Raw genomic sequence first — 27,930 nt, forward strand, 5'->3', positions numbered from 1 at the left:
TTAAGGCACACACATTTTTATCTCCATGAGAACTTCCACATTCTTTCTTATCTTCATGAGAACTGGAAGGGAGTAAAAGTTCCAATATATTTCACAACAACATTATCACAGTTGAACTTTTTTAACTACACGTTATATGGAATCTATATACTTATAAGTAAATTCATAAACAGTAAAAATATTAATTGAAAATGTTAAATGTCTTCAGTCCCTCAATTGAACAAATATAAATTCAAAACCAGACATTTAATCCCTTAAAAATAGTCTAGAAAAAAATTCCAGCGGGATCATCATCGGATGTCGCAACCGCGGTCATAGCTTTAAAATTTACTGATTCTACCATCATATAAGACGACTTGTTTTGAACATCTTGTTTTTCAATAGCTGTGGTAATAAGTCTTTGGCACAAAGATCTGATACACGGTACACAGCGGCATCCACAAGTAGTTAAAAAATCTGCAAATACAGACACAGAAATTAGAATTGATGAAACCAAATTTTTATATCTTCCAAAAGCATCCATCCAGGTATCCCAAATTGACGTATCGATACCGGACTGCTCTTTCATTTTTTTATTAAGTGTTCGGAGCCCCTCAATTGCAATGGTTAAACTTCCATCCGGTGCAGTATTATTAGGAATAAAAGTACAACATTGTTCTCCGAACATTGAACAAACACCACCCCTTTCTGCAAGTAACATATCAAGGGCGATACGATTCTGAAAAGCCATTAAAGATGTGGCAGACAACTGGCCGTGTACAGCCTCAAAACCAGATTGAGTCCAATTTCCTAGTCTTTGAACATTGTAATGTACATAATTAATCCTATCTACATTTTTGTTAATGGTACACCACCAGCAAATCAAAGATTCAAAACCTGAAGCCACCTGGTCAGCAATCTTATACTCATCTGGGACCCCACGTGGTACCCCAATCGCATCTATGTATGTGGGAACATTTTGATCCTGCCAAGTGGATCTTTTGGCCCTCTGAAAAGAATGAGAAAAATTTGGTTGACAAGTATTAACAATTTGTAGAAGGTTATCAACCGATGTAGGGAAAATATCTACTGGCAGAAGGAGGGTGATGAGAGCACAATATCCCTTCATATTCAGAGGTAACTTATCAAATATCCGGCTGTCCCCACACCACCACCATATGTCCGCCCTGGATTGAGGCTGTAATTTACGACCCACATCTTTTGCTGAAATGCAGTGAGTGGTGTGATTTAGTTTTCCCAATTGTTCCCCAGTACCTGACATTTTAATACATGAAAAATCACCATCCGCAACTTTATTTGAAAATATTGGTTTAGTTGTTTGTTTACAAGCTCTCTCCCATTGTCTCCATTTGGGAGACTTGTAGTCTGTTGTGTGTGTGAATAGCAGGGGTCTTCTAATGCTAATCTGTTAAAATCAAATTGTTCCTGTTATGCGGAAGGATATAGAGGTCTAGGTGTTAACTACAGGCCACTATCATATTATTTTTAAAATCAGATCTGTGTTTTTTATAGTTGAATGAGTAATAAAACCAAATTTTAATATAGTTGAATAAGTAATAAAACCAAATTTTAATTGAAATAGACTTTTCATTTTTGATTTTTATATTTCCCCTGTATCTCTGATAACTTATTCGTAGGTGTGAAAATTATTTAACCTTTGTCCTTATCTGAGTCCCATTCTAGAAGTCTGAGGAGCCCTGAAATTCAAAAGGACTTCCATCCATGTGGCCAGGGTGACTGACAGCTGTCACATGTTAAGCTTAAATTTGAGGTAACATGTAAAGAAGAAGAAGTCTATGGTAGACATATGCGTAAATAAAGTAATACTACTTGCTATAGTGTAGTGAACAAATTTAAATAAAACTACAAAATACATATTTTTTGAGAAAATTATTATTTTTTAATTATAACAAGCAATCCTATCTCTTGCTATGATCCCATCTCCCTCTGTCTGTTCTGAGTGTATAAGTGTTTCGGGCAGGTTCAATCTTTGACTGAAAGGTGTTTCACTTGGGTGACTCAACCAAAAAGTGCTGGAAATGGAATGGACAGCATTCTGCTTGATGTTCAGACTGGACTGGGGGGGGGGGGGGGGGAGTGACCACACGGACTGCGAAAAGGATGGTACACTGTAAATCCGCTCGTCCTGTGACTGTTCAATGACTCTTATGCATTGTTTGAGCATAATGTCCAGCAACTTTTTGAGCAGACAGGATTATCATCGATTCTGCCATGATGAACTTTTCCTGAGAACTCCAGTACACAAAGCCCAGTGCCCGCTTTGAACTTTGCCCTGCATGAACTGCTATCGACAAGGACAGGAAGGAATATGAACTCCAGTTGTGGACTCAAAGCTCTGGAATCATCTGAGTTTGGTGCCTGAGGTCGTATGTTGTATTCTGTTTGTAGACATTTGCACTCTGTACTATGTCAGAAGGGAAGATGTGATCTATAGCAACGCAGTTTCGTAAATTGAGAACAGCTTATGTGAATTAGGGTAGTATACATTTTTTTTTAATCTGTAATACTATATTTTCCGTTGTTTGATGCTTGTTGAATTTGGCCTTCTATTTTTTTTCCCATTTCTCGTTTATAACTTTGGCTTCTCAGAGTGGACTCAGATATGGAACACTTACGGCGAATTTGCTGGTTAAATTTTTAATTTTTGATTTAGGTCGCAGCACTGATTTTTAATTGGGTCATGATCTGCAAAGTTCCCTGCTGTGTTTTTACAAGCCCCCACTACTCTGTAGAAGAGGTGAGGTTAGGTAGCATTTTAAGAATACTTTTTGGTTGGTTTAAAGTAGGGATTTTGTTTTGTTTTTCTGATTATAACTCGTTTCTTTTACTAGTTGAGATGGCAGATATTTGGAAGATTTGTGACCTGCAATAGATTAATGGGGTTGTTTTAAAAAAAAAGATTTTCTTCTCTTCCTGACCCTAAAAGTCCTCCGCTGCAGTATCTTAATTTACAACTGCTTGAGTTGTTTTTCTCACTTTAAGTTGCCTGAACAGGATTCAAATTTACATTACAAACTATTGCCTCAAAGGCTTTTGTTTTGATGGCTCATGGCTAGCTCAGCTGGAGATCTTTTTATAGTTCTGGTGTTGGCCAAATTGTCACAATTTGGTTGTTTTTCCTAATCTACAGGACACAAGGTGTCTGTTTTTTCCTCTTTGAAGCAGCAATTTGGAAGCGGCTGCAGTTTTCACATTCAGGTCTGAAATGATCAAAATTGATCTTTATCAGATGGGGGAATGACTGGTCTGTCTGTGTATGGTTGAAAAGGAAGTCTGATGTGAGAATGACTGGTCTGTCTGTGTATCAAAAGGAAGTCTGATGTGAGAATGAAGTTTGGTGTGAGGAATTTACAGGCAGAGAATGGAGAGGATGGGAGTTGGAAAGTAAGTTCTACAAAGATGACAAAAGACGACCCGAATAGCAGAAATACGGTAAGTATGTTCCATTTCAGAAACGATTGAAAAGTATAATTTCTAGAGCCCATGGAATATGCCATTTAGGTGTGGAAGGAACATTGACACACCTGGGTGACATTTTGTCATGAGACAAGTTGTTAAAAATGAACTGCAGTGTTTATTTAAGGTATAAGTATAAATCTCTTCTCAGACTGTTCATGGCCCGGCCGGACATGAATAGTTCTGAGTTAAGACGATGTTGTTTTTAAATGATTTACACTGCTATAATAAGAAACCAGCGTTAAAAATACAGAAATTTGATGTACGACAAAGAGCACATTTATGCTAAATCTACAACAGTAGATGTCATGGTAAAATATTTGATTAATCATTATCTACCATCATAAGGGTTTCCTAGGAACACTTCATAAGATATAGAAACAATTAACATTTGCTAAAAATTACCAGGTGCTCTTTTCAAAGTAAAGAATGAAGACTATGTATGTTATGAGTGACTAAATGAAAATGATTTTGCACACAGATTGGTTTGCTGATCATAATGGTGGGGCCCACATCCACCACATGTGAGCCACGAGGTCCCAGGCTCATCAATCACATCAATTGACCCCGACCGAGGGGGTTGACTAAGTTGCTGATCTGCGCCCACACCAATTGGAACCAACTAACGGATCCCACCACACCCGTTTGGAGTGCCTTTTCCCTGGGCACACGGAGGAGGTCGCTGAAAGAAGATTCATTGGAGTGCCTTTTCCCTGGGCACGGATTGAGTCACACTGGGAATGAAGTCCCGTGACCTTTCCTGCGATCTCTGGCAGTGAGCCAGGGTTCGGAAAAAGGCTGACAAACGCCTCTTTTTAAAAAAAAAAATTGACCAACTGTCGAACGCACTTTTCATTCAACAAGACCTTCATCACGAGATGGCTTCGAGGGACGGACACATCTGCTATTGCGTCGTGACACTTAACCACATCACATAGTGTTATGCCTCACATTTATTATGCCCCTTCCACCGAATTTTTTTTAATGAATCAAACTGAATTCTGACTGCTAAGCCCCTCTATCTCTCTCTCTCTCTCTCTCTCTCTCTCTCTCACCTGCTATTCTTATTTCTGAACTCCACACATAAACATTGCTTAATGATGCGATAAGTCATTTGCGACGATCAAGATTCACACTGGACTCTCTCTCTCTAGACTATTGTGGGATTAAATGTCCGGTTTTTGAACTTATAGAAGTTCAATGGTAGGACTGAAGACATTTAATATTTTCAATTTATAATTTTACTGTTTTTGAATTTACTTATAAAGCATATAGATGTGATATAATCATGAGTGTTTAATAGAATACAGTGGGATAATGATTTTGTGAACTTTATTTTATCCTCTCACCCTCAAAGCTATTGAAGATAGGAATGTGCATGATGTTATCAGAGCCTTTTGTCATTGGAGTCTAAAAGTCTGGGGTAAGATCCTGACTGCATTTGTTCCCCCAGTCAAGAAGGGGAACTGTATGTAAATATCTGCTTACTAATAACATTACACCTTTGTTAAACCTGGAGACGACATGTCTGTCCTTTGATCAACTTAGGAGGGGAAGAGGAATCTTTTATCTTTTGGCTATAAATGAATGGATGTTCTGTAGATTGACACACACTTGGGGTCATCACATTGCATTCAGATGTAGTGTCCTAACAGTGTCTTTGGAAGCTTTTAAATAAATCCTTGCAAGGAACCTTGTTCATCAGATCTCGGATACAATTATTTTGAACACGCAAAGATTACACTTAATATAGTAATCAAACAATTCCTTCAACCACCAGGATAGCCCCCACCTTTCTTATCTAGGTCTCATCCTTCCTCAACAATTCTCTCAACTTTTCAAACTTTTACTGGCACATACGCACACACATACCAACTAGGAAAAACTCCCATTATAATCACACACTTGACCCTAATCATTTTATAACAAAAAACATTCCCTCCAAATCACACAATACATCTCACACAGTCTTGTCTCACGAACTGGGCCCAGCAGTCACTATTTCATTAGAAGCACTGTCTAAAAGTCCGTCTGACACGCTGAAGTCACATGACCCAGAAACATTCTCCACTGCACATGTTAGCTTTGCCAATTTCCTATGTATATCTTCAATTTGATAGCTATTAGCAACAACAGATGCTTCTCCGGTCATTTCATGGTCCCGCTTGTCGGAACAATTCCTCACGTTCGGCCCTCAAAGCACGATTTCGTTCAATCAATTCATCTCCAGCGGCCTTTTCAAAACGCTCCAGAATAGTACGCCATCTAGAACGAATAGACTGTGGAATCTCCGCATGCCGAGCCAATTCCAATCCGAAAGCTCTTGCCTTATTTAATCTGTCCTCCGGATCATCTCTCATGGCTAACAATTTATCCAAATGCAATTCCAGCCGCTTCACCTGAAGCATTTACGCCAGCAGCTAACGCACTAGCAGCCTTTACAACGGAGTCGCCAGTTAGCGTCTCGTCACAATTCCTTGAATCCCATTTTACATCGAGATTACCACCATTTACTGTCAACATAGGTGCCTGCAAATCCTGCAGCATATGAATAGCCGTACTACACGGTGATTCAGTAAACGGGTTCTTAGGGCCAAATCCATCACTCGCACTGGCTTCAGCATAAGCTGGCGGAGATTTTAACCTAGCATTAGCCATGCGGTCATCAACCACGTTTCCGTTAGCCGAGTCGTGGCTAGCGGACTTGCTCAACACAGCTTTACGAGCAACTTTCACAGAGCTGCCCAAAGCAAGCATTCTAGCGTTAACCAACATTTGGTCCACGACCTTATATTGTCGTCTAACTTTTCTTCCATTCGAAGAAAATATAGATGTGTTTTTCACGGAGTTAATCAGCGTCTGGCGCTGTTTTACACAAGCAAGTTCCACGGACTTCATTAATGCAATCAAACATACCACAGATTCCAACGGTGGGAACCAACCACTATCACAATTAGTGCGCATCCATTCATTTAAAAGAGTTTTCAACTTACGTCGCCGCCGTGGTGGGAGCGCGTCAATCATCACGAGCGTTGCAGCCTTTACTTGCTCGCTTAGCGAGAGATTCTGACTATGGACCGGAGGTGTATGCAAATCGAACCATCTTGAGTCTCGGTCAAAAATGTCGTCCATTATATGTAGTAATTAGTCGTTATAATATTTACAAAGTCAGTGACGTCTCACTTATGGTACTACAATACAACAGATCAAAGCTATTCTCATTAATCCCCCCCAAAAAAATTATTATTATATATTTTTTCTTCAGAAAAATAAAAACAAAAAGAAAAAGAAAAAATGGATCTTCACGGGCGGCTTAATTCAACACAGCCTCTCTACCGAGGAATTATATCACACGGGCGGCTTAATTCAACACAGCCTCTCTACCGAGGAATTATATCACACGGGCGGCTTAATTCACAGCTCTCACTCCGTGGAATTATATCAACACGGGCGGTTTATTACACAGCTCTCACTCCGTGGAATTATATCAACACGGGCGGCTTATTTCAACAAAAACTAAATAAAAACAGCCTTTCCACTGCGGAATTAAATCATATGCCGTTTTGAACGGCGGAGCGCTCCTACTTGACGTCACTTCCGTATACAACGGGCATCACTTTCTATGCATAGTTCAATGTCGTAGTAATCTTCAAAATCGAGGACTTTCGCGTCCCTCCGTAACAAATACGACTTTAAACCCACTAACTTGTTCACACAGATCTCAAATACAATTTGGTACGGACGTAATGCAGCTTTGAGTGATCCCAAACAAACAGAATTTCTCTACATGGATAATTGTCCACTCACCTTGTTAATATTTGCGCATTAGAAATTCAGTGCCCAGGATCTTCACAGCTGTCGCAAAAAACGTCCCAATTTGTCGCCGTCGGAGGTCACCATTTTGAAGGTTTTATTTGATTACTATATTAAGTGTAATCTATGCGTGTTCAAAATAATTGCATTGAGATCTCTGAAGAAGCTTTCTTTGCAAAGATTTATTTAAGAGCTCTTAAAGACACAGGAGAAATGCTTACATTCAAAGGTGATGTTAAGCCTCGAGTGTATCGAATATGAAAACACCCACTCTTTTTATCCATGAAGAAGCTTCCTCTCCCACTCACAGGCTGGACAAAGGGTTGGTAATTATAATAAGCAGATATGTGATATACCACAGATATGTTTACTCCAGCTCTCCTACCAGCCCGGAAATATGATGTAGACAGGTAATGATCTTGGACCTTAAGTTTTTACGACATAATGAGTAATGGCATGAGAATTTGCCTCCCTTTAAGGCACACACATTTTTATCTCCATGAGAACTTCCACATTCTTTCTTATCTTCATGAGAACTGGAAGGGAGTAAAAGTTCCAATATATTTCACAACATTATCACAGTTGATCTTTTTTAACTACACAGTTTATATGGCATCTATATACTTATAAGTAAATTCATAAACAGTAAAAATATTAATTGAAAATGTTAAATGTCTTCAACACTTGTAAAGAACATAAAGTCATGGCTTACCCGAGCTTCCAATTATTTCTTACAACTCTGATTATTCTCTAATAGAGTAATTGGAACTGATACTTTCTTGTCACAAAAAAGGATTCATGAATCTTTGTCCTTTTATTACTTTATTCTGGGTTAACAGAAAAAAGTGGGCAAATCTGTCATGTCAAGTCATAGCACGATAGTTCAGTAGAAACTCTGTCACTGCTTGTTTCCATGGTCTACGCATTCTGTCAGCAGTCTGTATGCACTCTTTCAGTACTCTGTTGAATCTTTCAATAGCACCATTTGCTTTCGCGTAATACACGCTTGAACCTAGGTGCTTTATCACTCTCTTCCTCAGAAAGGTAGCAAATACATGAGATGTAAATTGACATCCGTTATCGGAAACCAAGTAGAAGGGATTTCCTTCACGACTGAACACTGAGGCAAGAAAGGAAGTAATCACGTCAGTAGTGACTGTAGAGACAAAGGCCACCTCAGGCCACTTACTATATTAATCCGTGAGTGTAATGGCATGTCTGCAGTCCCATGTAGCTCTCATAGGCGCCTATGATGTCAATAGCCACTTTTTCCCATGGTCCATTTGGCAGTTCCACTGGCGTAAGTGGTGCTGGTGCTGTATTTGCTGTTTTGTCATTATATTGACATGGCACACATGAAGCAATCGCCGCCTGTACACATTTGTCCATGAGCGGCCAACAATATAACTCTCGCAGTCTCTGCTTGGTACGCACAATTGACTGGTGCCCTTCATGTGCCAAGTCAACAACTCTGGACCGTAGTGAAGTGGGAACAATCAAGCGGTCAGAGCCTCTCACGACCAATGCGTCAGTCACTGCAAGTACATCTCTTACATTAAAGTAAGGAGCAAGTTCCTCCATCACATTATTTTTGTTTCGTGGCCAACCTTTATGTATCTGGCGGCGCAGTAGTGTCATCTCAGGGCAGTCCTCGCAGGCAGTGCTGAACTTTGGCATAGAAATGGCATGCAAGCGGTCTGCAAAAACAGTTGCCACCTTGTCCGGTGGCTCCTCAGCTTCCCCTGCGGCAGGTAGTGGAAGTCTGGACAAGCAGTCAGCAGTCACATTCTGCTTCCCAGGACGGTAAGCAATATAATATGTAAAGCAAAGCAGTCTCGCTGACATCTTGCAATTCACAGTCCCGCACGGCCTGTTCCTTTGGATGTAAGCAAGGTTGTAAGTGCTTGGTGGTCTGTACGAAGCACAAAATGGCGTCCCCACAAATAGGTTCTCCATCTTTCTACTGCCCAGTCACATGCCAGTGCTTCACGTTCCACAGTCGAATACTTTCTTTCAGGAGAGTGTCCTGGATGCAAAAGCTACAACCCTCTCAGTGTTGTGTGAGTGTTCTTGGTCTAGCAGGGTTTCAGCTAGCTGTTGTGTTCTCCTTTAGAAACTCAAATTGTTGTAGTACAAAAAGCAATGGAAAAAAAATAGCAAAGGCAAACTGAAGAAATGTAAAAAAAAAAAAAATTACAAAAATCTTATCATAATTTTAGTATATCTAAGGTAATATTCATTGTACATTTAAATACTTGTGCCAAATTCCCAAGTGTAAATAGTCTATTCAACTATGCAATCATAAGATACTTTTTGTAATAGTTATAATATACTGTACACCTGTTGATTCAGACAATTTGAATACACTCATCTGTGAAAACTCCATCTGTTTATGTTCTGCTCAGACTCGAGTAGCTAAAATTGAGTAACCCAAGTGAACTGTCAGAGTTATAAATGGCCTAATAAGATTCAAAGACGTCTCTATGCTGTAGCTAGATGGCGTTATATGCTGCATTAAAAAAAAACTATTTTATTTATTTATTTAGTTATTTTTTACAGCTTGTGCTTGAGAAAATCAAATGGCCTGGTGACACACAGGATTTGAATGAAGATGACTGTCCACTGGACATTACATCTACTATATTGGGCTTCTTACGCAGTTTCATAAGCAAAGGTATATTCAATAAACATTTATACAACTTAAAATAATGGAAGAGACTTGCCCCCGATTTCCTTAGAGGTGGAACGGATGCAGTGTGGACACGGAGCTGTGCAGAGGTTTTTCTTATATATTTTTTGACGGGCTTATTTTATTGGTTCTCTCGTTAAAAGCACCAAATACCACGCCTTCCTCTTGTGAAGAGTGAAGAACAACCTCTGCTCCACCTCTTGTCCCGGGACAATCAAAAACACTGCAGCGTTTCCTCATCACTCCGCTTTCATACCCAGTGGAAATCCGGGGTTAGGAATAGAAGAATATATTTCATTGATATGACACTTATTCTATTACCTCATCCACTCCCAGCCATTTTCAGTGAAGCGACTTCCTTTGCTCCCGGCTGTTTTACTGGATTTTGACTGATTTTGCCAGGCCCACAGAATATTGTGTTCTATTGCTATTATATTGCTATAAAACATGGAACCTACCAAAAGAAAGATTAGAGTCTCTTCTTTTATCAGGAAAAAAAGTATATTTTTATCGGCTTCCGTTTTGCAGAAATTAGCATTTGAATAAAGCTAAGTTTTGTCAATATTCACATTCCTGGTGAAAACACTTGACAAAACGAGTTTGTTGCAACATGGCCCTGGTTGACCTCTCATACTCTACTGCACTTGCTGGCCATTTTTTCAATAACTACCATTGCTTTAAACCACCTCTTCATGTCAGAAGCTGCATCAAAGCCTTCTGTATGCTCTTGCATAAAAAAACTGGTTTTTGGAGGGAAGGACAAAGTATTAAAAACATTTTTTTACACGTTTTTGGGATTGAATGAGTTACATATAGCGTACTGTTTGTCTTTCAGTGACTGAAGAGCAATGGAAGCAACTTGTTCGCTTTTTGGTGGGTAGGGAAATTCCCATGGAAAACAAGAAGGTGAAGGTGGGTAATGGGGAATTTCCAACTGCCTAGACCTGCTTCCAACTTATCCAGCTTCCCTCACACTACCAGACGAATAAAGATTTCTGCAGCCATTTTCTATCCTGCCAATGACACTGGGTTTGGTCTAATTTAAATGTTAGACTAAATATTTAGAAAGACATCCAAAATGGTCTGAAAAACGTTAGTATTTGAAATGTTTTTGTTTTGTTTTTTAATTATCATTATTATTATTTTTTAGATTTGACAGTTCATGAAATAAGGTTCCTAAAGAAAGTTGTAAGTTTGGTAGGTAATTTTGAGGAAACTAAGACAAATGCGTATAAGTATAACATCACCAAACTATATGGCCAAAACAATGATAGTAAAAAGTATAAAGATTGCTATCAGACTATTACATATTTGAATTTGTCAAGGTACACAATAAAAAACTTGAAATGATCTTTTATGGAGGAAATGTTTATTTTATGTATACCTTCGAGTAGGGGTGGGAATTGCCTCGTAGTTTGCGATATGATCTGTATCACAAATCATATGTTACGATTCGATTTGATATTGATTAATCCCGAAACAAATCTATAAGTCAATTTTTGCGATTTTTTTAAACTCAAATTTAGAAAATACTAATCAGTAAACTTGTACATGTACACTGTAAGATTTGTATGAAAATGTATTTATTTCTCTGAAACTTCAGGCTTATATCTGTGGTCCACCATATTTAACAAACAGGTTGCAATCCGTTTCATGTTTAAACAGCATTGAAATCAAATTTTAAGGCTTAATGTTCCATTAATATAACATTCGTCCATGCTTATAATGTGAATCTTAATTCTAATTAAGGCATTTTGTTGAATATTTCCATCAAAAATGTGTCCTCCCAATCAATCCGAGGGAGGTGTAAGCCCTGTACAGACAACAAACACCAAGTATCCCATGTATGGTCATTCTGCAAAAATAAATGAATAAACAAAAAGTCAAAACTTCTAACTCCAGGTTGCTGTCCTCATCCTGAGCCTCACCTCCCACACTCCACAATTGATTTGGGGTATGATTCCCCTCGGTGCTAAGGGGGTGGTTGTCCCATCTATCTCTGAAATTATCAAGTTGGACTTGCAGGCGTGGGATGTAAACATAGTGGCAGTTGAAGAGGTGAAGACTACTCGACAAATCTAGTAGACCATCTTCTTCCAGCTGGTGGAGCATCTGGTAGTAGTGACCAGTGACAGCTGTGCACACATCCTGCCAAAGTCGTTCAATTCTGTAAATATGCCAAGATTTCAGTAACTGCCAGATTAATCTAATTTACATTTATGTTCATTTGTCGTGCGTTCTATTGCCATCATATTGCGTTATATGTTTTAATCTTTAAGGACCAACAAGTATTCAGATGAATTATCATTGTGAGCTTTAACACACTTCAATTGTGATGTAATGAGATGACCAAAAACTGAATCTGTTAATCAACATTGTTTCATGATTTTTAACAAATGTAGTAATATATTGACACAACTTATTTTGACAAGGAGGCTTATTATATAGACACCAGTACAAAGTTCTGTCAATGAAATTTCATGCCTTCTGACCTGAAAACTGCTTCCACTCTAATGAGAGGGTAACGTGAACATGCATTAGCTACATAGAGAAAGGATTGTAACAAATTATTAATAATAAATTTGTATGCAGTATTATATTTTAAACAATTGATGTGATCAGCATGCCTCATGTAACGGGTATGTGTCACTTTTGCACCCGTGCACTTAATATTATAAATATTTACAAGTATTGTATTTTTTTGCGGCTATCTTCAATTACGCATATGCAGCTCGTGGTTTACGGATGCCAATATGCAGTTAGGTATATGTGCATTTTATGTACGGGCGCATGCCTCATGTACGTGTCACTTTTGCACCCAATTTGCCTCCATACAAACAAGCCACCTCATTTTAATCTGCATGCCTCAATCCGTTCACTGGAAATGTTCAGTATATTTTTGCACTCATTTGCTAAAAACAAGAGTCCATAATTGGACACAGCAACACATGGAACTGGGTATGTCAACTTTTTTACTCGGCATGTTGGTGACAAGTGGTCGAAAGTGGATGTGTAATGAAAGACAGTCCTGGCAGTGAATGGAGATACTCATTGTAAATTTATAAATCCACTTTTTATTGGTTGTTTGATTACAGTGGGCTTACACATTTTTAACCGTAAATGCTGGAGTAAACAGCGACTGTAATTATATTAAAAGCCAAACTGGAGAGAGTATTTTTATTAGGAGTGTTAAAAAAAATCTATTTGGTGATATATCGCGATTTTACAGCGTGCAATTCTCGTATCGATCCATTATGCGGCCGAATCGATATTTAAACATCCATTTTATATGGAAATATTTAATAGAAGGTCTTACTTTTGTGCCGCACCTAAACTCCTGCCCACTAGTTGGCAGCATAGCGGTATAGCGCGCTTTACTGCGCCAGAGTAACACTGAACACACGCAAGAATTATCCAGTGTAGTGTCTTTACAATACTATCTCGTGAGTTTACAGTACAGTACAGCAAAGCTTCAACATGGCGGAGAAGGAAATACGAGCTGCTCCAAAGAATGTCTATAAAGCTGAAATTTTGGCTCACTTTGGCTTTTATAGCAAAGAAAACAGAAGCATGGAAAATGATAAGAGGTACGCTGTATGCAAACACTGCCATGGGAAAATCAAATACTGCGGCAACACTACTAACCTTCGCGCTCACGTTGCAAGACACCACAGCGGAGTGGAGATAGCGAGTAAACAAACTCGTCTCAAATAACCATTGAACAAGCTAATTCTGCCAACTTCCGTTCAAGCTCACCTCGTGCGACCAAAATAACACATTTAGTGATTTACTACAAGTGCAAAGACATGCTCAGCTCCGGGAAGGTGAAGGCTTTCGTAACACGATGAACACTTTGGAACCCGTTACTCCATACCGCACCGCCAACACTTCACGGAAGTTGCTCTGCCCCGGTTGTACAAAGACGTTAAAAGCACTGTGTTGGATGGTCTTTATTGTGCCTAAAGAGTTGCAACATGTGATGCCTGGATGTCCAGATCCACGATGTCCTATGTAACCATAACAGCACATTACATAAATGAAGATTGGAAGATGGTTTCGCACGTGTTACAAACACGACCAGTGTACGACAGCCACACGGGAAAGAATATCGCGGCTTTACTGCGTACAGCTTTGGATGAATGGGGTCTGAGTGATAAAAATTCGGTGGTGGTGACCGATAAAGCTCTAAACATGGCTGTTGCGGCTCAACTGGCAGAAATGGTTCACATTTAGTGTTTTGCTCACAGCCTTAACCTCGCATCACAGAAAGCACTTAAACTACCAACAGTGGCAAGGCTACTTGGCAGAATTAGGCGTGTTACTGGATTGTTCAGACGGAGTACAACTGCAAGTTACCAGCTACAGGTCAAACAAACCCAACTGCAGCTACCAAACCATAGATTAATTACAGATGTTATTACAAGATGGAACAGTTCTTATGACATGACTGAAAGATTTTTAGAGCAGCAACCAGCTGTCTGTGCAGCACTCCTTTCCAATGAAGTGAGAAAGAATGAAAAGGAAGTATTTATATTGAATGAAAGTGACATCACATGTGCAGAGGAGATACTGAAAGCACTGAAGCTAATGAAGGATGCAACATTAGTGATGTCTGAGGAGAGCATGCCAACTTTGTCAGTCATCGCACCACTCCATGCCAAGCTGATCATGGGCATTGAAGAAAACTCTGAAGATTCAGATACAGTTAAGGACTGTTAGATATTATTAACATTTAAATTCTTTATTTTCATATATTAACCATTGTTATACATTATTAGCATCTTAATTCTTTATATTAATGAGGGAATATATAAAGATGGGAATAAAGGAAATAAGGGTTTGAGTAAGGATGTACAAGAATGCAGTGCTTCAGAGTAAACAGGAGCCAGCTTCAAGGACGAGATAAGACCGAAGGCCAGAAGTCTGGGGGAGATTCCAGCCAGAAGCAGCCCGAAAACAACTTGGCGAAGAAAGGACGTCCAATCATAGAGAGCTAAAGTTAAAACTGCAGTAACACATAGCCAATAGAATTATGTTAGGATGTCTTTGTCTTGTGTGATTTGCATATTGTGTAGTATAACTATTCACTGGGGCAACTCGGATGAGACTACGTTGGCTGCTTGAGACAGAGACGTACAGAATTGTATTGATAGGGACCCGGGACCCCAGCTGTTTGTATTAGATTTGAATGTTAGGAATAAATCCACTCGTGTGTGAAAATGCCGGCTTCCTGATACCTTTCTATTGCAGAACGAGCATGCTATTGTTGGATGAGTGATAGTTTGGTAAGGTCACAAATTGGAGTCAGATTATTAACTTAAATTTATATTAATATAGAAATAAATTCCAACAATTTATGGTGACCCCGACGTGATGCAAGAGAGGTAAAAAAGAAGTCTGGGACTTCGAGAGAACCACAAGAGTCTGGGACTCGAGGATCTGGGATCCAAGTCCACACCAGGTGACGACCTGAAAAAGCCACACGTCCGATCGGCTTTCCTCTTGGGCCCATACTCAAACAAGGTGAGCAGATTCCTTTTGTTTAAATTCTGCACATTGGCAACGCTAAATTATGAGAGGAAGGAATGTGGGACGTGTTAGTAGGGTATAAAATCTGGGATTTACCTACTCGAATAAGTTTGGAACTGTTCGTGGTTTGATACGGTTTAAAATCTGGGATTTACGTATAAAGTGTGGACATTAGTAGGGTATAAAATCTGGGATTTACCTACTAGAATAGGTCGCAACTATTCGTGGTTAGATACGGTGTAAAATCTGGGATTTACGTATCGATACGGTTTAAAATCTGGGATTTACGTATCAGTGTGGAAGCGGTGTGAATGTAAAAACTAAAATTAAACTGCAAGAGAAGTGATTAGGACACGTGCGAGTGGATTTAAGGATGGCAGAGAAGAGAAAGTGTGATGAGGGTCTCGGGTCCCCTGAAGTCTGGTCGGAGATTAATGGTCATTACGCTAAGCTGGAATCACAGTTGATTAGTGGAATAGAAAGTAAGAGAATTAAGAAGGAAAGAGAACGGTGTCAGAAGTTGTTTTGGAAATTAAAGAAGGATGAATTGTTTCGCGGAGAACCGGGAACGTGGGATATGTCGAAGTTAGCGCGGCAGTTACAGGAAAAGGAGAGCAGAATGTTGGCAAATATTCAAGATATGGAGGAGGAACAGAGCCGAGTTGGATGGCGAAAGCGTCATAAACTCAGAAAAGAAGTTGAAGATGTAGAGAATGATAGACGGGGCATTTATCAATTGGCGACTATTGCGACTGCGCTGGCAGCGATAAGAGAGGAAAAGAAAGAGGTTGAGTACCACGGGGGATTGGCTTTTGGGTTGATTGTAGGTGTGTTATTAGCCGCTAAGTGTTGATCACACTTAAGTGAGTGCTGTGTGTGTTGTGCTATCAGCGGTCTGTGTTGAACACACAAGACGTCTGCTGTGTTAAACGCCCGTTTATTGACGGTGCGTGGTGTGATATTAGCCGTCCGTGAATTTTTTACGTTCGAGGGCTGTGTGTTATAAGCCGCCGTGAAGATCCAGGATATATTTGTTGAAGTTGCGCAAAAGGTATTTAATATCTGTTTCGTTTTCGTCTTGTTTGTGTTTGTCTGAAAAAAAAAAAAAGAAAAATATTTTTCTGGGGGGATTAATGAGAATAGTTTTGATCTGTTATATCGTAGTATCATAAGTGAGACGTCACTGACTTTATAAATATTAAAAACGACTAATTACTACATATTATGGACGAAAAAATTGACCGTAACTAAGGAGGTTTGTATAGACTTCCAGTCGAGAGTCAGAATTGGTCGCTAAGCGAACAGTGAGGTCATGATGCTGGACGCATTTCCACCACAGCGTCAACGTAATTATGAAACTCTTTTAAATGTATGAATGCGCACGAATTGTGATAGTGGTTGGTTCTCACCGTTGTAAAATGTGGTGTGTTTGTGGAACTTGATTGTGTAAACAGCGCCAGACGCTGATTACCTCCGTGAAAAACACTTCTATAAGTTTCTTCGAATGGAAGAAAAGTTAGACGTGTGGGGTCGTGAGCCAAATGTTGGTTTGTGCTAGAATGTTAGCGTTGGATAGCTCTGTGAAAGTTGCGCAGATGATTGTGATTTTGAGAATGAGGAAACTGATGCTAAGCTAGCGGCTCTGCCAGCGTACAAGTTTTGCGCAGGAGAGGAGTTTTTGGTAAGATGCTACTGTGCGAATCTGTTTTTAAGGCTAAGGATGAGTTAGCTGCGGGCAGCCGCATCTGTTAAGAAATTGGAACATAAATTGGATGAAGTGTTGACTGTGAAAGATGACCCGCGGGGAAAATTTGAACCAAGCGAGAGCTCTTGGCTTAGAAATGAAATGTTGAGTGTACGCGTTTGTTTGTTTGTTAAGCTCCATGGTGTGTTGTGGCCACGCGTTTTTTTTCGTTGTTTGTTTTAAATTGTGCGCGACGTGTCTGTGTCGCAGCCGTAACGTTGCGATGGATTATGCGCGAATAAGTCGACCTTTGAGCTATAAGTACGTGGTGAAGTTATTATTAGACGAATAAATGGTGTATTTTACAAATGAGTGCGCACTTCGGAGTGGTTTGTGTTCGTCTGTGGTTCAACAACTGAGACGACACTGAATTAAGTTGAGGAGGTTGTGTGTGAGTGTTTGTTGAGCCCAGTTGGTGAAATGTTTGGAGCATGTGTGGATTGTGTGATTTTTTTTTCCTTGTTTGTGTGCCTGCAGGGAGTTTGTGACTGTTTATGTGACTCTGACAATGGGAAAGGTGTGTTGTGTGATGTTCTAGCGAGATTTTAGAAATCAAAATGGCCGTTTGGTCTGTTTCTCCTCACTGCCTTTGTGGAGATGAGGAAAGTGCAGAAGTTAAGTGAATGGAAGTGTAAGTTTGTTTGAGACAGTGATTTTTAAGTGTAGGAAAGAAAGAAAAGATGGGTGGAAAGTAATTTTTTCCCTCCAAAATTCTTTGTCCTCAAAAAAGGGTGAAAAAGAATGGTAAGCAGGAAATCTGCATATTTTGAAAGTAGGGGAGAATTCTGCCTTTGTCTGTGACAATTTTTAAAGCTCTTCCCCCCACGTTTGATTAGGGACTAAAGGTCTGTGAGGATGGGGGCCGTGAGCTGCTGTTTTAAGAAGGTGGTGATTTGTACTGTTGTCTGTTAAAATTAAATTAAACTAAAGAAAAATGAAAGGGGGTGTGATAAGTTTAGTCCTCTCTCCCATTGTCTCCATTTGGGAGACTTGTAGTCTGTTGTGTGTGTGAATAGCAGGGGTCGTCTAAGGCTAAATCAAATTGTTCCTGTTATGCGGAAGGACATAGAGGTCTAGGTGTTAACTACAGGCCACTATCATATTATTTTTAAAATCAGATCTGTGTAATATAGTTGAATAAGTAATAAAACCAAATTTTAATTGAAATAGACTTTTCATTTTTGATTTTTATGGTAGACATATGCGTAAATATAGTACTACTACTTGCTATAGTGTAGTGATCAAATTCAAATAAAACCACAAAATGAATAAATTAGGGGTTTGAAAAACAAAATATTTTGGGGGAATTTTTTATTTTATTTTGTCTTGGAAATTGAATGACAACAAGCAGTGTTCTCTTGCTATGATCTCATCTCCCTCTGTCTGTTCCGAGTGTATAAATGTTTCAGGCAGGTTCAGTCTTTGACTGAAAGGTGTTTCACTTGGGTGACTCGACCAAAAAGTGCTGGAAATGGAATGAACAGCATTCTCCTGCTATGCTTGATGTTCAGAGTGGACGGCGAACTGAACAATGGTCACTTTCGGGGGGGAAGTGACCACACGGACTGCAAAAAGGATGGTACACTGTAAATCCGCTCGTCCTGTGACTGTTCAATGACTCTTATGCATTGTTTGAGCATAATGTCCAGCAACTTTTTGAGCAGACAGGATTATTATCGATTCTGCCATGATGAACTTTTCCTGAGAACTCCAGTACACAAAGCCCAGTGCCCGCTTTGAACTTTGCCCTGCATAAACTGCTATCGACAAGGACAGGAAGGAATATGAACTACAGTTGTGGACTCAAAGTTCTGGAATCATCTGAGTTTGGTGCCTGAGGTCGTATGTTGTATTCTGTTTGTGGACATTTGCACTCTGTACTATGTCAGAAAGGAAATGTGATCTATAGCAACGCAGTTTCGGAAATTGAGAACAGCTTATGTGAATTAGGGTAGTATAAAATTTAGTCTAATCTTTAAATACTATATTTTCCGTTGTTTGATGCTTGTTGAATTTGGCCTTCTATTTTTTCCCATTTCTCTTTTATAATTTTGGCTTCTCAGAGTGGACTCACTCAGATATGGAACACTTACGGCGAATTTGCTGGTTAAATTTTTAATTTTGATTAAGCTCAACAGCACTGATCTTTGGATTCCACGGGGAATGCACAAAGGCAAAGTTCCCTGCTGTGTTTTTACAAAGCCCCCACTACTCTGTAGAAGAGGTGAGGTTAGTTAGCATTTTAAGAATACTTGTTGGTTGGTGTAAAGTAGGGATTTTGTTTTGTTTTTCTGATTATAACTCATTTCTTTTATTAGTTGAGATGGCAGATATTTGGAAGATTCGTGACCTGCAATAGATTAATGGGGTTATTTTAAATCTTTTTCTTATCTCTTCCTGACCCTAAAAGTCCTCCGCTGCAGTATCTTAATTTACATCTGCTTAAGTTGGTTGTTTTTCTAATCTACAGGATTCAAATTTACATTACAAACTCTTGCCTCAAAGGCTTTTGTTTTTATGGCTCCTGGCTAGCTCAGCTGGAGATCTTTTTATAGTTCTGGTGTTGGCCAAATTGTCACAATTTGGTTGTTTTTTAATCTACAGGACACAAGGTGTCTGTTTTTCCTCTTTGAAGCAGCAATTTGGAAGCGGCTGCAGTTTTCACAGTCAGGTCTGAAATTATCGAAATTGATCTTTATCAGATGGGGGAATGACTGGTCTGTCTGTGTATGGTTGAAAAGGAAGTCTGATGTGAGAATGACTGGTCTGTCTGTGTATGGTTGAAAAGGAAGTCTGATGTGAGAATGAAGTTTGGTGTGAGGAATTTACAGGCAAAGAATGGAGCGAGAATGGGGAGGATTTGACTTGGAGGAAAAATAATTTCTACAAAGATGACAAAAGACGACCCTTATAGCAGAAATACGGTAAGTATGTTCCATTTAAGAAACAATTGAAAAGTATAATTTCTAGAGCCCATGGAATATGCCATTTAGGTGTGGAAGGAACATTGACACACCTGGGTGACATTTTTTCATGAGACAAGTTGTTAAAAATGAACTGCAGTGTTTATTTAAGGTATAAGTATAAATCTCTTCTCAGACTGTTCATGGCCCGGCCGGACATGAATAGTTCTGAGTTAAGATGATGTTGTTTTTAAATGATTTACACTGCGATAATAAGAAACCAGCGTTAAAAATACAGAAATTTGATGTACGACAAAGAGCAACATTATGCTCAGGCATTGGAGCTGTGGATTGAGACCACAGGTAAACACCCAGGCAGCTACCCTGAAGCTGAGATGATGTTCAGGACGGCGATGCTGAACGGCCTCCCAAATGAGGTGCAAGCGATTATGAGAATTGAAACTAAAGAACAAAAGTGGTACCATTACTCACAATTGCGCCCGGCCCCAGACTTTGTGCCTGCCAATGGTGAGCTTAAAGATTGACTGCCCGGACGGGCAGGTCAAGAGAGGGAATGTGACGATGGCGAGAATTGGATCAAAATCGGACTCGGAAGTGTCTGAACAAAAACGACGACGATGCAAATGTTTAACTTTATTGACTATTTTGTTTGCAGGCTTGTGCTTTGTGTGGACTATGTTAGCGTTTGAACATATGGGGCGGGATGACAGAAGTGATGGAACGAAAGGAGAACGAGTGATGGTGTATCATTCCTGTAATGGAACGGTATGGTATGAAGCAGAGCAAGATGGTGGTAAGACGCTGACACAGACACAACAACTACTGTTAAATCTGAAGTGTAAACAACCGACACAGGTGAACACTTGGGTGACAATTTTCAACTGGACTCAACAATGGCTTGATTTGTTAGATAAATTGGCCAAGGAAAGTGCAGCCAATTGGATTCGGCCTTTTCACTGACAAATATGGAAAAGCAAAAGCCCATTTTTGACGTCCATGTTGCACAACAAAATTTCACCTGCCTAAAGTTACATGGGAGTGGCCCTGGGATTGGAAACATCCAGGAGTCATGGTGTAATGAAAATGTGTCTTTGCCAGCAGGAATACCTCTCGCTCGGGCTGATGTTTGGCTGTGGTGTGGAGAGAGAGTGTTGTACGATAGGCTTCCCCCCAATGCCTCAGGTAAGTGCGCCCTAGTAACGCTGATCATGCCAATTAGTGTGACAGCATTAGACATGGCTAGGATAAATTGGGAAGGAGTTAGACAGTGGGGAAGAATCCCCTTCCTTGGGAGGAAGAAAAGGGACATGCAAGAATGGTTGAATGCAGGAGACCCCACATACATAGATGCAATTAAAGTTCCGAGAGGGGTCCCTGATGAATACAAATTGGTGGCTCAAGTGGCGGCAGGATGGGAGAGTATTTTTCTGTTTATTACAGTAAACAAAAATGTGGACCGGATTAATTATGTCCACTATAATGTCCAACGATTGGCGAACTTTACCACTTCGGCACTCCAGGCAGTGCACGAGCAATTAGCAGCCACGTCTCTTATGGCATTCCAAAATAGAATGAGTTTAGATATGGTGTTAGCTGAAAGAGGAGGAGTGTGTGGTATTTTTGGGGAGCAGTGTTGTACTCTGATCCCCAACAATACATCTCCTGATGGTCGCCTGACTAAGGCATTGGAGGGTCTGCGCACGCTAAGTAATAAAATGAAAGAGCATTCAGGCGTGGACACCAGTTGGTACTCTGACTGGTTAAACGTCTTTGGCAAATATAAAAGCTTGATTGCATCAGTATTGATGTCTATCGCGATGTTTTCCGCTATTATGGTGTTATGCGGCTGTTGTTGTATTCCATGTATCAGATCATTGACTGTTAAGACAATTGAACGCACGTTGGGGCCACTACAGCCGGGTGGTCAGTATATGATGATCCCTCAGAAGGACCCCCAGGAAGCGGAGACAGCTGTCGCCCTCCGGGAGTCCGGGATGTAAGTATGTGAAGGTGGTCTCAGGGACCTGCGGCCATGAGAGAGAGTGAAAGTTTTGTATTAATTTTTTATTAGAAGTGAAAGTTTTTTATAGATTTTTATTAGAAGTGAAGTTTTTTATAGATTTTTTATAAGAGTGAAATCTTTATTGATGTTTATTCATTTTTGATTGTTTAATGTTTTTTTAGCTCGTGTTTAATAGATTTTTAGCTTAATGGCTAGTGTTTTTTAGCTCGTCTTTAATAATAAAATAAGGTATGTGAGTGATGACCTCAGTAGTCTGAGGTCATGAGGGGAAATGAGGGAATATATAAAGATGGGAATAAAGGAAATAAGGGTTTGAGTAAGGATGTACAAGAATGCAGTGCTTCAGAGTAAACAGGAGCCAGCTTCAAGGACGAGATAAGACCGAAGGCCAGAAGTCTGGGGGAGATTCCAGCCAGAAGCAGCCCGAAAACAACTTGGCGAAGAAAGGACGTCCAATCATAGAGAGCTAAAGTTAAAACTGCAGTAACACATAGCCAATAGAATTATGTTAGGATGTCTTTGTCTTGTGTGATTTGCATCACACATATTGTGTAGTATAACTATTCACTGGGGCAACTCGGATGAGACTACGTTGGCTGCTTGAGACAGAGACGTACAGAATTGTATTGATAGGGACCCGGGACCCCAGCTGTTTGTATTAGATTTGAATGTTAGGAATAAATCCACTCGTGTGTGAAAATGCCGGCTTCCTGATACCTTTCTATTGCAGAACGAGCATGCTATTGTTGGATGAGTGATAGTTTGGTAAGGTCACAAATTGGAGTCAGATTATTAACTTAAATTTATATTAATATAGAAATAAATTCCAACATTAACCATGTTGAAAGGTTTTATAGACGTGTAAAGCAAGTAGTGTTGAACTCAGTATAATTTGACCTTAAGCTGGGACATATTATTTGGTCTAGAAGTTCCTTCTCTGTGGGAAAACACATTTGGTCCGTGAGAACAGAATCTGTTTCGAACACGCACCCCTGACTCTGTTTTCGCCATCGCTCATGGAAAAGTACCCAGAGAGTATGTTTTGTCTACAAATGAAAGAGAGGCGGTCGGTTTTAACTATAAGAAGCCATTTTACACGCGGAAGAGACACATTCGGCACTCTGAAATTCCACCTGTTATGTGATGTTTGGAGCATGTCATGATGTCCAGAGATCTCTGTTAGATTAAAATCATTTTTGCAAAGGTGTTTTTTCTTACATTAAATCTGTCTTCAAGTTTTGGAACACGCAAAGAGGACAAAGAATTTTATTCCTCTTTCAGGACATCAAGACAGTAATAGCACAATATCTGTCAAAAAGATATACCAATGAAAAGGAGACACTTTGCATGGCATCTGCAGGGGACCCACGGTTCAAGAATCTACCCTTTCTGTCTGACGAAGATAGTGCCCACATCTACTCTAGGCTGACTGATGCGGTGTTGGCAGTGATGGAAAAGAACAGTGTATCGATTATTTTCTTACAAATAACTCTATTGCTGATAAAACTGTTACAAAAATACATCCTATTATTATTAGCGACCATGCACCAGTCTCCCTTTCCCTACAAGTTGATTATACCTTTAAACCACCACCGACATGGCGTTTTAACATCTCACTGCTAAACGACACAGAGTTTGATAAAATTATAAGAAAATAGTGGGCAGACTTTTTGGAAATAAATGATTCTCCAGACCTATCCCCATCTCTTCTCTGGGAAGCTGGGAAAGCAGTAATTAGAGGTAAAATTAAATCATATTCATCTTATAAAAAGAAACAGGAGCAAAAATTAGAAAAAGACTTGGAAGATAAAATTAAACAACTGATGGATGAGTACGCAATAAACCCAAATAACCAAATTTGGACTGACTTACAAAATACAAAAATACAATTAGACGATATGCTAACTAAAAAGACAGAATTTATAATACAACAATTGAGATACAACAACTTTGAATATAATAACAAATCAGGTAAATTTCTTGCAAACCAACTTTAACGCAATCGGGAAAAATCTCTTATAACGGCTATTAAAGGGACAACTGGTGAATGCACACAATCACCAGAAGAAATTAATCAAATTTTTTATAACTATTATCGCAACCTATACTCAGAAACTAATAAGCCTAACCCTGAGCATATTGAGGCGTTCCTCAGTAGCTTAAATATACCTCAGTTAACTACTGAATATAAAGACATGTTAGATGCGCCACTTACTATAAACGAGTTGTACAGTGCTCTAGATAGTATGCCTAATGGCAAAGCACCTGGCCCGGATGGTTATCCGGCTATATTTTTTAAGCACTTCTGGTTAATGCTTGCTCCACTATTCTTAAGAGTAGTAACAGAAATCAAAACTAATGGTTACATACGCCCACACATGAATACAGCAGCAATTAAACTTTTATTAAAGCCAGAAAAAGACCCCACCCTTCCATCAAGATACCGTCCGATTTCACTAATTAACACTGATATTAAAATTATCACTAAGGCTTTCACATCTAGACTAGAAACAGTAATCTCGACAATCATTCATAGCGACCAAACAGGCTTTATTAAAGATCGTCACTCTACTAATAATATTAGGAGACTCTTTAACCTTATTAGCATGTCACAGCGGCATGATAAAAAGGCAGTTATTATATCATTGGATGCAGAAAAAGCTTTCGACAAAGTTAACTGGTCCTTCCTCTTTGCTGTTTTAAATAAATTTGGCTTTGGGAAATCATTTATCCACTGGGTATCAGTATTATATGATTCTCCTAAAGCTACAGTTACTACTAATGGGATTATATCTCAGAGCTTTACTTTAAGAGAGGCACAAGACAGGGATGCCCACTATCCCCCTTATTATTATTTGCAATATTTATTGAGCCACTTGCATTAGCCATACGCCAGGAAAGAAGGATTCAAGGAATTCACTCTGGGGTAACAGAACATAAAATTTATCTATATGCCGATGATATCTTACTTTATTTAGAAAAGCCGGCTACTTCGTTAGGGGAAGTATTTAACTTAATAACTAAATTCTCACAGTTATCAGATTATTCTATTAACTGGACAAAATCAACACTTCTACCTATTACAGAAAATTCATGGAACCCTGCAAGCCAGGACCCACACTACTCATTTCCTATAGGTAATTTAAAATACTTAGGCATAAAAATCTCACCTAAATTAACTGATTTAATTCATTTAAACTTTTCTCCACTTCTGGATAACATTTATAGTGACTTGGAGCGCTGGAATAATCTTCCTATTTCTCTAATAGAACGAATAGCCACCATTAAAATGAAAGTTTTACCCAAAATAAATGATTTTTTCTCAATGATTCCATTTAAACCTACGGCTAAATGGTTCCAGTTGTTGGACTCAGCCGTTACAAAATTTTACTGGAATAAAAAAAAAAGCAAAGATTAGTCTATCTACTCTTCAGAAAAGTAAATCCAAAGGTGGTCTAGAGGCACCAAATTGTATGTACTACTATATAGCTAACCAGCTACAATATATCGTTCTATGGACACAACCCAACAGAGACACTTACTGTTGGCTGGAACTAGAACAGAAGGATTTTGATAACCTCAGACTTCTAGATTTACTCTTTATTACAACATCGATTAAGCGACATAATTGTTTTAAAAACCCAATGATTTCCGCCACCCTGACTGCCTGGTGGAAGGCACTAGAAATTACAAAAGCCCAAGTGGAGCCCTGTGGGCTTTCTCCTCTATGGCACAACCCCGACTTTCAACTTAACAACCAACCGTTTTATTTAGGTGTGTGGGAGCAGAAAGGAATTACACATCTCCACCATCTCTTCTCAGATAATATGTTTATATCATATACATCCTTGCTCCAAAAATACAAAATAAAAAAGTATAGTGGTATAGTGCTTACTTTTATCATGGTACACTTTAGTAGCATTAGTAATCTGTTCTGTACTTATAAGGTTTTAAGTGGTTGTACTAATATGAATTTGAAAATCTTTTGTTTTTCAGGATGAGGAATGTGAAGAGGATCAAGATGGACATGCTCCCAACATTGAGCCACCCATTAAGAGACCCAGAACATTGTGTGCTATAGCTGATCTCCTTGGTCCAACATTCACCTCTCACAGCAATGACACTAACAAAGAAACTGATCAAGAATCTGCAGAAGATGAGGTGAAGATGTTTAGGATGGAGTCTCCCTTTCCCCTAAATGGTGATCCTCTCAATTGGTGGATGGTCCATGAAGGGGTCTATCCTCATATTTCAGCTGTAGCCCGTCAGTTCCTCTGCATCCCAGGCACAAGTGTGTGCACAACTTGTGCTCCTGCAAAATAATCTAAAGAGAAACCACTAGCATTCTAAGTACAAACTAAGCAAGTTATTATTTCTTGCTTTACATAATCTACCTCTGTTAAATTGCACTCAAGTTAAGTTGCACTAAAGTAATGTTGCACAGTTGTTGTTGTTTTTTTACATTTAATGCTGCATTTTAGCAGGTTCTCACTAAGCATGGAAGAATGTGAAATAAAATAATGGTATATTAATGGAACGTTAAGCCTTAATATTTAATTTCAATGCTGTTCAAACGTGAAACAGATTGCAAACTGTATACAGTGGCTCACAGTTATAAGCCTGAAGTTTCAGATAAATATATTCATAAAAATCTTACACTGTACACGTACAAGTTTACTTATTAGTATTTTCTAAATTCGATTTTTTTTTTATCGCAATAATCGATATATAGATTAGTATCGGGATTAATCAGTATCAAATTGAATCGTGACCTATGAATTGTGATACGGATCGAATCGCCAGGTACTAGGCAATTCACACCCCTAATTTTTATCAATTGGTGACAAAATGCAATTTATCAAGAAAGAATGCAACAACTCAAAATGCTCACACTCAAATCCTTTTATTTGTTCATTTTAGTTCAGTGGGATTACTATGAAATGAAACTTAATGAACCTGGATGAACCAAACCTCTTAATCTTTTAGTTGAGGACCCTTTTTTATAGATTCTTATAAAACGTAGAATGTCAAGTGATAGATGATGAAGCATAGCTTTTGTCTATTCAATCAGAGTGGTTTTCATTGTGGGAAGCTGAAGCCTTCCCACACATTATTGTGATTTTTATTCTCCACAGTTTTTTCCGTGAAACAACTCACAACTTCCATTTACACCGTTTAAATTTCAAACACCTTAAAAAATTCACGACTTCCGAGGTATTTATCACCTGATTCCACATTACTTACAGTATTCGCACAATGTAACGTTAAATATCAACTTTTCCCCAATTATTTTCAACGGGACTGAACTTTTTCTTAGTCCTATTTTCCACGCCCACTCTCATACATACAACTGATCATCATTACCAGCTCTCTGATACTGCTCAGTGGTGCACTTGGAAAATTGCATTGTCCAGTAACCAGGAGGTTACGAGTTCGGACTGCACATAGTAAATGTATCCATGGCAATTATGCTAAGTGAATCATGCTAACCAACTGACTATTATATCAGGAAATGCATTATAATTTCACTGAAATTATTAAAAGCATCGATAACTTTCAGCATCAGATGACTTTTCAATATAAATACGCCATTATTTTGATCAAGGTTAGTGGTTTGAGCAATTGCCTGCCACACCAGAAGATCTAGGTTCAAACCCTGCTTGTACAAATGCAATAAGGAATACTAATCATTGTCAAATTATTTCACATCCATTACTTTTCATGTCATTGT

The 27,930-nt window shown here is 39.1% G+C and overlaps 1 protein-coding gene across 2 annotated transcripts in view; it reads right to left on the reverse strand.

Moving 5' to 3' along the window:
* The window catches only part of msi2b (musashi RNA-binding protein 2b), a 192,579-nt gene that overhangs the window by 43,631 nt on the left and 121,018 nt on the right, over window positions 1-27,930 (reverse strand). The window lies entirely within an intron of this gene.

The sequence above is a fragment of the Vanacampus margaritifer genome, chromosome 5, assembly GCF_051991255.1.
Source record: "Vanacampus margaritifer isolate UIUO_Vmar chromosome 5, RoL_Vmar_1.0, whole genome shotgun sequence".
In the NCBI taxonomy this organism is placed as follows: Eukaryota; Metazoa; Chordata; class Actinopteri; order Syngnathiformes; family Syngnathidae; genus Vanacampus; species Vanacampus margaritifer.